Raw genomic sequence first — 12,826 nt, forward strand, 5'->3', positions numbered from 1 at the left:
AGTTGCTGGATGAATAGATAAGTGCATGTTGCCTAGCAACACAAAGCGGAAAACCTGCAGGGAAATACAGGAGAAGCCATGAACTATCAGCACCAGCTAATGCATGCATGTTCCAGAAATCAACACATGTATTTTGTGAACACACTGACGTCACACTGATTTAAAGTGAAAACCAGTCAACATCATTAGGTCCTGTACAGCACGCAAATGCCTTTTTGGCTAGGTTTGTGCTATAGAACAACAATATACATAAATACATCAGTGCTCATGAGACATATGTCCTGCCTTTCCTGGATGAGTCAGGGCTGAGCTGAATAGACCTGGCCTGCATTTAGAATAGTGGGAGGAGATTTCCTTGCACTTGAAAGGGCATGGTCTACCTTGTAGAATGCTGTCTCTACCTCCTGCCGGGAAGCTGTGCCAGAGAGTACCAAACTGGTTTGGACTAAGCACAGACACTCTCTGCCCAATAGAACAAAACAATGCAGTATAAATATTGAGGCCCAGACCCTAGACCTTTAGAACTCTTTTGGGACCAAGAAGGCTGTCAAGAAGAAGAGCTGGAGAAGCTGTGAGGAGGAACTACCACTTTGATGTGTGCTTTGCAGTGTTAGCCTGCAGTAGTTGCTTCTGTCTTGGGCAGTGAAAGGGCTGGACTGAACTTTCTGCAACTTGTTTGCGTGAGTTACTCGAAAGGACTGAGGTAAAGCTTGCCCCTGTTCAAGAAGTCCTAGGAACAGCAAAGACTTCAAGTTCTGCTACCAGCATTGGAAACTGTATGTGTGTGCTGCAACTGAGGAAAAAGCAACCCAATGCCGTCAACAACGCCACAGCCGACTCCATGTCCTGAAGGCACTGCTGCACTTCGCACCACAACCCTGGTCTCACCAACAATGCCATCTGATGCCGCCACTGAGCAGTTGCTTGCACAGCGATCTGTGGGCACTGCACTCCGCACCGCCTTGCTTCACGCCGCAGCCCTGGTATCACCGACGACGATGCTCCACGCTGAAATTGATGCTGCTGCTTGCACCCTGGTTTGAGGGGACCGCTCATAAGTTACATGATGCACCGCCCTCCTCCCGCACCTCAGCCTTGGCCTGCAAGTGCCTCTCGACTCCAGTTCATCACCTGACATCGCTTCCGCAACAACAACAACGCTGCTTGCACCGCTGCCGGCACCGCGGCAAGCACCGTGGCAACCACCACATCACTTTGCACCGCAGTCGTGGTCTCATCGACGGCGCTGGAGGACCGTCACCGAGCTGCTGCCTGCACCATAACCTGAGGGCACTGCACGCCGCACCGCTGCACTTCGCAGAGCAGCCCCGATGCCTGCTAACTCTGGTGCTCCTGACATCTACAGCGAAGAGTTCGATCTGCAACAGGTGTGACTTCAAGGGCTTGAAGAATCCGGTACTAACTTACGGAACCGACGCCTGCTGATCAAGGCTCTTCAGAGCTCAATAAGAGTTCGCCAACGCCCTGCATTTCTAAAGGTACTGTTTTGTGGGTCTTCCAAACACCGTAGCTGGCCCGCGACGCTGCCGTCAGCCAGACATGTTTGGGTTTGTTGTTCACAACGCTGTGATAACCCCGGACGGAGCTATTGACTTCAAGGAACTGTATTTCAAGTTTATTTTTGAGTATGAATATTTCTGTGTGGTGGATTTCTTTTATCGTTTTTGGTCTTGTTTGCACAGTTAAAATATTGATTATTTTTCTAAAACTGGTGTGGTGTCCTTTTGTAGTGTTTTCACTGTATCCTGTGGGTCTTGTGCAAATGCTTTACACACTGCCTCTGAGATAAGCTTGACTGCTTATGCCAAGCTACCAAGGGGGTGAGCAGGGGTTATTTCAGTAGTGTATCCCCCTTATCTTGACTAGGAAGAAGGTTACCTACTTTGACAGGGTAACAACCTGCCAACTAGAGACCACCCATTTCTAACACCGGCGCTACAGTAGCTTCACTGCTGCCTTGGAGCATACCCTGCCAGCTCGTATGTTGGGCTTGCATGTGTTCATGGTGACAGGTATACCTTGGCTGTAACAATTGCAAGTAAGATTTTAATTGTTTGTCTGCACACTCACTGTGACAGACAAAACTCAAGGCTCACATTTAAAACTTTTCATCACTGTCAAGTAGGAGTTAGTTGCACGTTGACAGGCAGACCTATGACGTTAGTCTTGTATATAAGAGTGGATCACCATTGTATTTGGAATGCTTGTTGGTCTTCAATGTTTCTCTTCACAGGTTCCACTTGACAGGTGGCTATTGGAAATCCTTGTTGGCTTTGTACACTTCTCACAGACTGATACTCTACAATTAACTGTTTCTTACTCAATTAAGGCATGGTACTTTCAACATCTTGTCACATGTTCATACATCGCAGGTTTTGTTCTACCATGAAGGCCACTGTGCAGCAATCTGCACAATCACCTCCCTTTCTTAAGCTAGCAGGTAAACCTAGAATCAAATGGCGTCACTTGGCGAACATTTTTGAAAACTACCTTGTGGCCATAGATGTGGTTAAGTACTCACCTGAATGCAAGGTAGCAGTTTTGTATAGTTGCATGGGTCTGGTGGCACAGCAAGTTTTTGAGAACCATCCGTCTTTCCGTCAACCGCAGGAGAGCTCCAGTGACAGTGTAGAGAAGTGTGGCTCAATGGTTAGAGTGGCAGACCCTGATGCAGTAGTCTGGCCGGGACCAGGGTTCAATTCCCGCCTCGGCGGGTCTTGGGCTCAATTTCCTCGGACCTGATAATTCTTGCCTCGGTGCCTATTCTGATCATGAGCCCCACTCTGCACCTCTGGGCAATAGCTTGCTTAATCTCTACAACGGCCCCAACAACGCTGAGGATGCTTGACTTCACCTTGGGGTGCCCAGGAGTGGGCTCCTCACAGGGAAAGGCCAGGAAGGGTTCCTCGGTGGTATTCGTACAAGCGCCGAGATGCCTCCGGGTAGTCGTGCGCTATATAAGTGCGTAATTATCATTATTTAATTATCATTAACAATGAGTCTTGGGACCATTATAGGAACAGGGTAGCACGCATGTGTAAAAAGTATGCAGAGGAGCCAAGTATTATGCTTTAAAGGCATAATTTCTTTATGCGAAGGCAGCATGTGGATGAAAGGGTGGAAGAATATATTTCAGCGTTGAGGGTTTTATCCGCTATCTGTGAGTTTTAGGCTTACAACGATATATACATAAGGGAACAATTTGTGTTCACATACTTTTCTAAAAATGTTCAAAAAAATCTAATCAGCTGCAGGAAACCTACGTTGGTGAAAACTATTGACATCGTAAAGAGCATTGAACTTTCAATGGTTTTGAATAAGGCAATTCATAGTGAGCACACTGTAAACGCGTTAAAGGTGGGGGAGGATTTAACAGATACTGTTTATGTTGTGAGCGCAAACAGGAATGTTAAACAAACTTTTAGAAAAGGAAATTGTATTTGTTATAGGTGCGGCTCAAAATCCCAGCAATGGCAGCAATACTAACTGCTCTGCCGTTGGTAGGAGATGTACTTTGCACCAGAAAATTGGTAATTTTCAAGCGGTTTGCAGGTCAGGCAATCGATCCACTCGAGTTAATTCCGTAGATGTCTCTGAATCAGTGGATGTGTGTACTGAGAAACTGGACAATGTTATATTGACTAATGAGTGGAATGCTGTATTGGGGGTGAACATAGTCAAAGGGCTATGGGGCACTTCAGTAATTGAAGGGGTCCAAATTCCAATCATGGCTAATTCAGGTTCACCTATCACTATTTTGTCAGAAATCTTGTTCCTCAATAAGTGGGGTGGCAATATCGAACTTCAGCAGACTGATGTAAGTCCAAAGGCCTTCAAAGAGTCAGACATAGACATGTTGGGGTATTTTGTCTCCAGTCTTGAATGCATGGGTAGACGCGTAGTCACCAAGATATACTTAGCAGTTAAGGGGCGCAACATCATGGGTTGGAAGGATCTAGCAAAAAATGGGTCTGTACCTGGTGCTAGGGAATGAGAAACCTATTGCTTTAGGTGACATTCCTGCTGGCTTCCATAAGGAGAACCTTCATGCAGCGTGTGTGGCGGTTAGCTCAAGTACTTCAGAGGATGAATTCCTTCTGAAGAAATTTCCAGAGTTGTTCTCGGACAAACTAGGGTCGGTAAGAGGCTTTGAACATCATATTCACCTAAAATCCAATGCTTAACCTGTTGTCCATAAGGTGCTCAAGTCTGATATAAAGAATTTGTCTGCTGAGGGGGTGATAATGAGCTGTGACTGTTCAGAATAGGATTTTTCCCATTGTGGTGGTGGTGAGGAACAAAATCTGGGGAGGTCAGGCTTTGCGCTGACTTGCACTCCTTTTATAAGAACATCTTGGTAGAGTGCCACCTTCTCCCCAAAATACTGGAGTTCCTTGCCAAGTTGTGGGGAGCAAAGTGTTTTTCTATCTTAGACTTGCGGTCAGCTTATCACCAGATACTGCTCACAGCTGACTCACAAGAGATAACCACATTTGTCATCTTTGTTCAAGTACCTCAGATAGCTCTTTGGGCTAGCTTCTGCAGCTAGCATCTTACAGAAGCTAATGGACAATCTGTTGGAAGGCATACCGGGGTACAGGCCTACCATGATGATATTTTGGTCTTTGCTGATGATTGGGAGATGCATAATGAGGATGATTGGGAGGATGCTGAAGGTGTTGTCTGTGTTGGCCGAAGCAGGGATAACTATTCTCAAAGGCAAGTGCAGCTTTGATACACAACATTTAGAGTTCTTTGGGCACATGATTTCACTTGAGGGCATCAAAACCAAATTTTCCCTGATTAAGGCCATTCGAGAGGTAGGTCCTCCCAAAGACAGGATCGCGCTGCTATTTTTACTGGGCCTAGGGGAGTACTATGCCCACTTTGTTCATGTTAATGCACAAGTGGTTGAGCCTTTGCGTTCTGATGAGGAAGTGGCAAGGTTTGCATGGTCTGAGGAGCTATCATTGGTTTTTGAGAGAGTTAACGATCTGATTGTGGGGGGTCTGTGTTCCATCCTTTTCAGGAAAATAGCAACTGTTTCATTAATGTGGATGCAAGTTTGCCTGGATTGGAAGCTGTGCTTGGTCAGGGGTTCTCAGGCAAGGAACACGCCATGGCTTTCGAATCTAGAGTGCTGAGGGCTGCGAAAACACATTACAGTACTTCTGAACATGATGCCCTGGCCTGTGTCTGGGCCATTGACAAATTTAGAACTTATCTGTGGTGCTGTGAATCTGAGGTTTTCACTGATTACAAACCTCTTGTGCAAATCCTAACTGGCAGTGGTTTGGCTAAAGCCTCCGCTAGACTGGTACACCTTTCATCGAAGTTGCTGGAGTATCATTTCAGTATTAAGCATTTGCCAGGGGAAGGAACTTCAGGGCGAATTGGCCGGTACGCATGGCGGTGTGTGAGGAGGACTCAGGTGAGATGGAGGACTCAGAGTGTGCGATGGCTGTAGTGGATGCTGCAGCAGAGTGCTCCCATCACAGAACAAACTTGGCAGGAGGCTTATGTGAAGGACTCAGTGCTTAGGCAGGTCAGAAAATGTGTATTTGAGAGATGGCCTGAAGGTAGAAAGTTGTGTGGGGCATTGAAGTGCTTCTTTCAAGTGGCAGATGAGTTGTCTGTTGTTAATGATATAATCTTGCATCACGACTTGTTCATTCCGCATGAAGGCGTAGCAAAGACATTATTGTGGCAGCACACCGCAGGTACTTGGGTGTCAACAAGACATGTAAACTTATCAATTCACACTATTAGTGGCCTTCATGGGAGTCACAAGTTAGGTTTTTTCTGGATGCATGTATGGAATGTCTGTTGTCTGACAAGAAATGGAGAGTGATGGACTCGCCCATTCATCCTGTTAGTTTTCCGTAAGGACTGTGTGGTTGTCAAGTTCCTAGAGCAAGGTTTGTAGTTTAGGGCTCACCCAGAACAATAGTTACAGACAACGGGACCCACTTGTTGTCTCACAAGATGTGTACTTTTTTTAACTTGATGTTTGTCATCTGAAAGTCACTTTGTACTCCCCAACCTCGAATAGTTAGCTGGAGAGAGTGAACAGAAGTGATAGAAGGAATTCAGATAGCACTGTTGTTGTAAAACGAGCCAGTATCTGTGAGACCTGCACAGATAACATGACTAGATTTGTCCTTACCTGGAAACCAAACACCCAAATTTAGCGCCTGACTCTCAGAGGGTAGCGTTGCAGAGCAGTCTGAGGCTTACTCAAGGGAGGTGGTGTGGGCTAGTAATCGCCATTACATGTGTGCAACAATAACACTCAATAATTGATTGTCCAGTCTGTTCTTTGTTTTATAAAAGTAAGTGTACATTTATTAAACACACACACACTACTCAATACTATGCAAACATTTACAAATATTCATAAGCTGTTGAAATTACTTTGTGACATTGCATCACATATTCACCCCTCCCGAGAGGGAGGTGGGGTCTAGTACCACCACTCCCATGTATGCACACCATCTTGCGCCCTAATGCAGTTAGTTGAACATAACTTGGAGCGAGGGTCCTGCGCACTGGCATCATCCCAGTGGCGACCCACCCCATTACCTCAACAAGCATTTAAAATAGGCGCACCTGCCCTGGTGACGCACACCCTGACTGAGCATTTCCTACTGACCATGGATATTATAGTTCATTAAATCAAACACAAAATAAGGTTTTGTACAGAGTATATTCTGCACTCATGTATTTGATGGTGCTCTTATTTGTCATAATGAAGAAAAAAAGGAGACAGAATTAACTTAGACGCACAATTTAGTCAAGTAAGGAAGCCAGGATTGATACTAGGTTCTTGGTTTCACATTTTGCAATTCTATTTCATTCCAATGTATTAATCAAGATACTTCTTTTTACACTTGACTCTACAAAGGATTATCCCAAGGTGCGATAAACAGGTAGCGATTCAGAGACAAAACAAGACAGTATTGTCAAATGTATGACATATAAGAGACTAAGGACTTCATTTAGAGGCCAGTATGGAATGCAACACTCAAAATAACCCAATGACTCACTTACCACAACATGGTTTGCTTTCCCTACTACCACCTAAACCCTGCCACCTTCCCCCCCCCCAAAGACCCCACTCCCACCATGCTGGTATCAATGCGCCCCTCAGGCAAACAACATACCATACTTTGTGGACTCTGGGGAAATATCTGTGAGTGCCCATGATCTATCCTTTCCTTCATGCGGTCAAATTGAATCAATAGTGTGTCTATTTTCACGTCAAAAGAGTGCAGGTAGTTTTTAATTTCCAGTGGATGTCTTGTGTATCATTATTCTGTTCATTGAGTGGGCCAATCTGGTTTGCAAAGTTTGTCCATCCTGTACTTTAGAGGTACTGTTCATTTCAAAATTTCATTTCCACCACTCCAAGACCACAATCCATCCTGTTGCTGCAGCCACATGGGGCCTTGCACCATCACCTACAAATTGACACAACTGACCACACTCACCCCACCTGTAGGAGGTTTTTCTGCCCCACAACAGAGGCCCTGGATTAAAAATTAGGGTTGGAAAATGTTTTATTTAAAAGCATGGGGTGTCTGAGGCACGGAATGCCACTTCATGTTGCCACCTTGAGTTAACTCTAGCCACGGTCCTAGTCTAGTGGTTTAATCCCAATTCCAATGACAGCCAACCAGTAACACTCTTCCAAACAGAGACACTGGTGGTGTTGCAGGAAGATGGACAAGAAGATTGGGGAAAACACATCGAATTTGCCTCCAGGGAGAGCAGAAAGGCTTTTGCGCCCCTTGTACGGGTCGGGGCACAGCCCAATGCATGGGGGGGCATAGAGGCATAAAGAAACCTTAGTGAATCCCACTGCAAGGTACTGTGAGGGGGGACACAAAAACAATCACCCCTCCTGCTGTTTTAAAGCCCCTCACCCTTGTATTTTACTCACAACATATCAGCTGGGGTTTCAATGACACATTTAGTTTCAAGGAAACCACATGTTCTGCAGACAGAGAGGCATCAGGTCATATCAAAAACTGTTTCAGTGTTAAACACACTTTGCCTAAATCTATTAGTACTCTTAAAGATTTTTTTTTATTTGTGGTGACCTGTAAGGATCGCAGGGCAATGCCATAGGGTTGTGAACATATCAAAGGTGACAGTGAGCAGAAATGCTGCTTTTGTGCTAGTGAAAGTCAGTTTACAATGGACCTTGTTACTCGTCCTTCACAGGTCTCGCATTTCTCAATTCTGTCTTTCTGAATCTACCTCTTATCTCTGGTTCTCATGATTTCACCACCTTTTCTGCTTCCAACATATCATTCAATCTCTCCTTCTTCCACTATTAATACTCTACACCAACATAATAAGCCCTCCTCTTACTCGCACTTCTATCCTCAACCTCAGTCATTCTCATTTCTGTCCTTCCCAGTTTTCCTGCCTTCCTGATCTGTTCTTCTCCCTCTTCCAGTTTCCTTCGTCACTCCACCTCTGTTCTCCTATAACATCAATTTATTCTACTTTCTCATCACACTCACATTTATGTCTTTTATTCTCATGACTTCACCATGTCCCTTTACACCGCCGCTTCTTGCTCTTTCACATCTGAGACAGTTTTGCCCTCTTCTGTTTCTCCATAGATACTCTTCACTTTTATCTCTCATTAGCTCACTCTGGGTTATATTCACAAGTACGTGTGCCAAACATTACCAAAAATAACCCAGCGTTAACATGGAATTCACAACAAGGCGGTAGCATGCGATAGTGTGCCGTAACCGCTGCCAATGTCCGCAATACAATCACCGTGACGGAGATAAAAACACAAACTACAATGCGGAAAAACACGCAATGTGCCCAAACGCGATGAGAAAACAGTGACAGCGAGAGCGGGGCCTGCAATACCCACACGTAATGCGTGCAAAAGCACAAGAAAAGCAGACGGAAAATGCCACTGAAAAAACGACACCAACTGCGGAGTACCACGGATGCACCCTGATCCACTGCAGAGGACAACATGAACCCCACAATCCCCACGGAGGAACACCCAGGAATATAGGGCCCGTGGAAGGCCAATGAGAAGAGGAAGAGGGGGCACATTCGCCAGGAAAATCCGAGCACCGTCGCCGATGAGCCAGAACACGACCACCAACTGTACGTCACCTCCAACGTCTCATTGGCAACAAAGAGGCAGAGATGACACACCACCTCGGACTATCTGAAAGCCGTTGCATGGCAGAGGAGGACAATGGAAGAGCATAAGATGCCCTGGACTGATGTGAATGGCAAAACCAAGTAAAAACTCGCTGCCAACACGGAAGCAGCAATGTAACCCGGAGGAGGGGGGCCAGCAGAACACTAGGAGCTGAATGACATGGAGAAGATGGTGGCCACAGTCACCAGGCGGGAGACGGAGACAAGAGTCAGGGATCCGGACACTGTCCAACATGACCCTACACCCCATTAACAGGGTGCGCACAGACCAGGGAGTGGGTGGACGGGGGGGAGACGGGCCCAATGGCACACATGCACAACTAAGCAGTGCACATTGCACATCGACTCAGGATCATGTCCCTGATCTCACGGGAACACCTCAGCACACACACAAACAACAGGTAGTCCCACATACACCATGTGCCCAAAGGGGCACACACACAACACAACAACAAGCACACAACCAACACATGCACACGTGCGAAACACAGCAAACAGGCATATACGTCAGCCACACTGACAATGCAAGAGACACCACATGACGAGTAGCATGGCTGCTGTCCAATCACCATGACAATGTACATGTCACGACACTGAGGTAGCTGAGTGCGGACGACAACCAGAATGTAACAGGTCACATTCAGACACAACCACCTGCACAAACAACCCTTGACGTCAACGACACATCTGTTAACCAACCATGCCCAAGTGTCACAACTCGACAAAGAGCACAAGTTACCCAAATCTGCAACAAATCAGAGCCGCAGGAGCGTCTCACCAACCATGCAGAATACGCACATAAGTATGAGTGCACCTCGACATTGACAACATCTGGGTACAAACAGCAACACAACCACAACAGAACACCAGCCACAACTGGTGCCACAAATGTGCTCCACATGGCAAATCACATCTAGCCCAGAAGGGAACCGTGACATAACAATGTACTAGTAGAACCTGTAAACTGCAAATATGTTTATTCACACATGCTGTATTTTTGACATTTTGTACTGTCCCATGATTGCCTTGGACGGCCACAAGTTACGTGCTCATGAGAAGTAATTGTCAATGATGGTGTTCTGTAGTGTAGTTCCTATTTTCCCTATAGGCCCTGCGCATTGGAATAACATAAACAGCAGTTTAGACGTAGGACTGAGGTCTTCTAGGTCTCTACTGACTATGTTAGACTTAATTTAGGTTTGCGCCAGCTAGCTCAGAGGTCACTGGAAACTTTCTTGACTGAATAGGAAGTGATCAGCTTCCCTGGCTCAGACAAGAAGGGATTCAGCTTCCGACAACCGCATAAACATGACAACTTTGCTCCCTCAGAAGAGTCTTTGAGGGTGAGTCCGTGTCCTCCAGCAGACCTCTAAAGTGCGGAGTTCCGCAGGGCTCCTCTCTGAGCCCCGCACTCTTCAACCTGTATATGAGGCCACTGGCTGATGTCGTCCGCCCATTCGGAGTTAAGATCATCTCTTATGCGGACGACACGCAGCTGGTGGTCTCACTGGTGCAGGAGGCAAACCGGCCTGCACCAGGTGGGCTTAGAGAATGCCTAGAGGAGGTGAAGACTTGGATGTCTTCATCATCCCTCAAGTTGAATGGGGACAAAACGGAGCTGACGCTCATAGGCCCCTCAGATCTTGGCCTCCCCCCCTCCTTGTGGCCTCCGTGTCTGGGTCCCCCCCAGCCCCCAAAAACAAAATTAAGAGCCTTGGAGTGTGGCTGGACAGATCTCTGTCCTTCAACGTTCAGGCCACAAAACTATCAGCCACCTGTTTTGGCATCATGAGGATGTTAAATAAAATCTTCCCCCTCCTTCCCATGGAAGCCAAACAGGTGGCCATACAAGGTCTTATACACTCACGCCTCGATTTTAACAATGTGCTCTATCTCGGTGCCCCAGAGTACACCCTGCGCAGACTGCAGATAGTGCAGAACTGTGCAGCGCGCTTACTGCTCAAGATCCCTCGTAGACAATCAGTGAGGGCCGGACTGGTTAGCCTCCACTGGCTACCGGTTCGGCAGAGGGTTCTTTTTAAGGCAATGTGAATAGCGCACCAAGCATTCTGGGACACAGGCCCCAGCATTACCCGTGACCTAGTTACTCACTACATTCCCAACAGAAGCATTCGCTCCAGCCAGACCTTTCTAGCAGTGGCACCAAGAATAAAAAGATCCAGATCAGGCGGAAGGACGTTCGCCCACAATGCGTCCAGAACCTGGAACACCCTGCCACTGCATCTCAGAGCCAATCCCAACCTTACCGTGTTTCCTAAACAAATAAAGACCTTCCTGTTTAATTACCCCCGTTAACCCTTAGTCTCCTCCTCCTCTGTTCTCCGGTAGGTTCTGGTTACTCTAGCGCTTGGACGCCTCCGGGCAGCAAATCGTGCTCTACAAGTTTACATCTATTCTATTCTAAAGGTGCTGAGTTTGACGTAAGGTTTGGACATAAGACGTCAATAAAGATGTAACTAAGAACTGGCCGTTCTTACAGTGCTCACAGGAGTTCTATTAGAAATCAAAACAAAGCAAGCAGGGCTTTCCCAGGTTGCTGGAGGTTTGGTGTGTCGAAAGAACTCGGTGTGCTCTCTAGGAATCTAAGGAAGTAGCTTCTGCCGTGTCTTGGACTGCAGGGGCGATTTACTGAAATATGGCTCTGATTATTATGCCATTATAGGGATATTATTGATTATAGCCGTATAGGGGCATAAAGTCACAATATTGAATCGGGTTCCTAGATAAAACACATCAGTTCCTACGGGCCATTCCTGCCGCAGCTGCAGTGGGATGTTGGCCACCTGCCCCATCGTCCCCTTCATTGTCCGGGACGTCTGGAACTGGGATCCATGGGGCATTGGTGCGTACACAGATGTTGTGCATGACACAACATGCAACGATCATCTTGCACACAATCTCCGGGCTGTACAGGAGCCTTCCACTCGTGCTGTCCAGGCACCTGAAACGTGAATTCAACATGCCAAATGTGCGTTGAACGATGCTCCTGGTGCATATGTGGGCCGCATTGTACTGCCTCTGGGCGGGTGTGTTTGGATCTCGGAGGGGTGTCATTGTCCAAGGGCAGGGTGCATATCCTTGATCACCTATGACAGTGCAGGGAGAAAAGAGTCAATACTTGGTTTGGCAGGATGTGATGGCAGGCCCACTAATCCAGTGACGCCTGTGCTGGCTGTGTGTGGGGTGAATGTAGGCCAGCCCTCAGGGAGTAGCTGGTGCTGGCAACAACTCCAACAGTCATCAGGCACTCAGACAAGCAATGGCAGGACAATAAGGGAGGGTGACTTGAGTCGCACAGTGTTAGCGGCCCTGGATGCACAGCGACTGACACAGGCCCTCCGCCATGGGACGCTGACCTGCGGGAGACTGGGGTAGGGTCACGAGTATAGAGCAGGTTCTCGTCGAAGTTGTAGGAGTGTGTCGCTGAGTGACTTGGTGGACAGTGGAAGGTGTACCCCCAGGGCATAATGCAGAGGGCACATGCCAGCTGTGTCCTGCAACATGTAGGATATGAATGCCACAGACTCATGCCAGACACCAAATCCGTACGTGCCCATTGCTGATGACAACCTCCAGGCCA

Source organism: Lissotriton vulgaris, chromosome 7, assembly GCF_964263255.1.
Source record: "Lissotriton vulgaris chromosome 7, aLisVul1.2, whole genome shotgun sequence".
Lineage (NCBI taxonomy): Eukaryota > Metazoa > Chordata > Amphibia > Caudata > Salamandridae > Lissotriton > Lissotriton vulgaris.